This window comes from Dromiciops gliroides, chromosome 5, assembly GCF_019393635.1.
Source record: "Dromiciops gliroides isolate mDroGli1 chromosome 5, mDroGli1.pri, whole genome shotgun sequence".
Classification (NCBI taxonomy): Eukaryota; Metazoa; Chordata; class Mammalia; order Microbiotheria; family Microbiotheriidae; genus Dromiciops; species Dromiciops gliroides.
Window position 1 is genome coordinate 294,888,832 of NC_057865.1, and position 3,328 is coordinate 294,892,159.

Sequence of the window (3,328 nt, forward strand, 5' to 3'; positions counted from 1 at the left end):
AATGTTGTACATGGTAACAGTAACATTATAAGGATGATCAACTGTGGAAAACTTAGCTATTCTGATCAAAACAATGATCCAAGACAGTTCCAAAAGCCCTATGATGAATAATGCAATGCACCTCCAGAGAGAGAACTGATGAACTCTGAATGCAGATTGAAGAATACTTTTTTATACTTTCTTTATTTTTCCTTTTTTATTTTTTCTGTTTTCTTTTGCAACATAGCTAATATGGAAATATGTTTTGTATGTCATCACATGTATAATCAATATCAAATTGTTAGCCTTCTCAAGGAAGAAGGAGGCATTGGAGGGAAGGTGAGGATTTGGAACTGAAAAAAATGTAAAGGATTGTTTTTTAAAATTCACTGTAACTTGAAAATATTTAATAAAATTAAGAAAAATATATAAACTTTGGGGCAGCTAGGTGGCGCAGTGGATAAAGCACTGGCCCTGGATTCAGGAGTATCTGAGTTCAAATCAGGCCTCTGACACTTGACACTTACTAGCTGTGTGACCCTGGGCAAGTCGCTTAACCCTCATTGCCTCGCAAATATATATATATATATATATATATATATATATATATATATATATATATGAACTTTTAAGAACAGGGAGTCAGTCCATTCCAGGGGATTTCTGAACTTGGGTGAAAAAATGACATCTTTATTTTTACTAAGCTCTAACTGAAATTGAGCTTTCTCTTCAATTATTTAAAAGTATTGTCCTAAGGAGTTTCTCGAAAAGAGTCCATGACCAAAATAAGGTTAAAGCTAAAGGAAGAACTCTCTCCAACTCCTTGGGTGACCCCCCTCCCCTTCCATAGGATTTTCAGGAAGATATCACCAAGATACAAGATTGGCAGTCTTGGATACAGGGTAGTGTGTATCAGTGGAGCAAGTGCCCACATGGATCAAATCACAGAAATGCTGAAGAATCATAAGAAGTTGAGATTCAAAATACCCAAATCTCTGCACACACGTCCCCCAGCTAGGTTTAACTTTCTTGGAAGGTGGTGAAGACCTGGGGGGGACCAATAACTTTTGGGGGGCAAGGCAATGAGGGTTGTGACTTGCCCAAGGTCACACAGCTAATAAGTGTCAAGTGCCTGAGTCTGGATTTGAACTCAGGTCCTCCTGAATCCAGAGCTGGTGCTTTATTCACTGCACCACCTAGCTGCCCCCCAATAACTTTTTTAAAAAACCCACTCATCCAAAGAAAACCTGCGGCTTATGTGCAGCCCTGTTATTAAAAAACAACAGATGAATTGTGCATGTTCAAGACCTGCTCTGTAGGAAGGACATGGAGCCTTGGTCCATGTCCTTGGAGATCATCAAGGAGAAACAGACAAAAAACCTCTTCAAAAGTAGAATTGTCTGGAGCAATTTAGGGTAGGGGCAAAGAGTCCAACAGAACACAAGGGGCCATCCCTGGACTATTCATTCTTGAAATCAGCATTAAGCACTTACTGTGTACAGAGCCCTGCAGCAGTAGAGACTGGGGAAGATGCAAAGTTTAGAGGATACAGTTTCTGTGCCCTTGGTGAAGCTCAGAGTTTTGTAGGAGGATAGAACTCCCACCCAATGATGCTAATGCACTTTCTGTCCAGATCAGTACATCAGACAGAAGCAAACCCAGCACTAGGTGATGTCAGAGAGGAAGTCACAGAGCACTCCCTGGCATAATGTTGCCTTCTACCTACCTCAAGACAGAAGAGGCAGCCCTGATGATCTCCTGGGATCCTTTTCCAGCTCTGTTATTCTCATGCTATATGAGAACTACATTATAAGCCCCTCGAGGGCAGAAAGCAGAGCTTGTGTTTCATAGAATCATGCAGTCTGGATGAGATTTATGGATAGCATAGAATCCATCCCTCTCACTTTACAGAAAGAGAAACTGAGGTCCAGGGAAGAGACTTGCCTGGTGTAACATAGATAATTAGTGACAGAGCCCAGCCTCCAACATAAGCCCTTTCCCACTGTGCCTCCCTGGTTTTTTTCCCTTCTATTCACCAGAACACAACTCACAAAGTAAGCACTTCCAATATAGTGGCTGATGAAGATGAAGATGGATGAGTCTACCATATTTCTGACTAGACCAGTTCCTCAGAAGGCTCCCAAAGCTGTTTACAAACAAGCAGCTCTCCCCTCTCTTGTATGGTTGGACATGAAACAGAATCAGCTGAAGTGAGTTGCCCAAGGTCACACAGTAAATCAGGAATGGTTCTAGACCCCTTGATTCTGAGAAGGGCTGAGGGCATCACACCTCATTATTTGCAAGTCCCAGGAAGGCACCAGTTGAAGAGAGTCCTGGACCTACCCAGGTGACTTTCATTGACACAGGACTTTGAGATTTGTGACCCACACAAGGCATAACAATACATCCTGACCAATTTTCAGCCAGCCAGGTGGAGCTGGGGCCCTTCTTGCTAATAAACTGTTAAAAATGGAAGAAATATTAAAGGTCATCTTGTCCAACACACTAATTTCTCAGGTGGATAAATGGGCCCAGAGAGGGGTAGTGACTCCCCCCAAGTCACATAGCAAATTAACAGCAAAAGCATGGCTAAAACCCAAATCTGACTTCTAACCTAGCACTTACACACTGTTGCAATTGGAAAGGGAACTGCAAGAGAGTGTAGCTCAATCCCCTCATTTTAAAGAAGTGCAATTTTGTTGCATGGCATTTGGAGCATCTACCCAACCCTGCAAAGATCAAGCTGCATTTGTGCTTTTGGAAGGCCTGGCCTAAAGTGAAAGAAAGCTCAGGGCCATCCAATGTCTTGAACAGTCAGAGGCATCTGTTAAATGTATGCCTCCCCACTCCCCGAAATTTCACACACACACACACACACACACACACACACCACTCCTTCCCACAGCCTGACTATGGGAAGAACCTAGAGTTTGGAATCAAAAGACAGAGGTTCAAATCCTGTCTCAGGCCCTTAGTTCCTGTATGACCTTAGGCTAGTCTCATACCCTTTCTGGGACTCAGTACCCCAATTCCCTTGCAAAACATGGAGTTGAACTGAATGGTCCCTAAGATTCCTTTCTATTTCAAATCCATGACCCTACTTCTCTGACATCCAGGAGCCAAGCTTCTGTCCCACCTACTGCCCTTCCCCACCCCCACCCAGGCTTCCAAACCTTCCCCCATCCCCCTCTGGCCCCACCCCAGGCTGGGGCCAGCCAAGTCCTCCCACTGCCTCACCCGCCCTGTCCGAAGGAGGAAGAGGAGCTGTGGAAAGGAGTAGGGGAAGGGGACCCTTCTGAACAGAAATGACCCCACAGAGGTTGGATGAGGGAAGGAGTGAGGCTCCTAC

The 3,328-nt window shown here is 44.0% G+C and overlaps 1 protein-coding gene across 2 annotated transcripts in view; it reads right to left on the reverse strand.

Annotated features, from left to right (window-relative positions):
• SULT4A1 (sulfotransferase family 4A member 1) overlaps positions 1-3,328 on the reverse strand; it is a 45,236-nt gene that overhangs the window by 41,110 nt on the left and 798 nt on the right. The window lies entirely within an intron of this gene.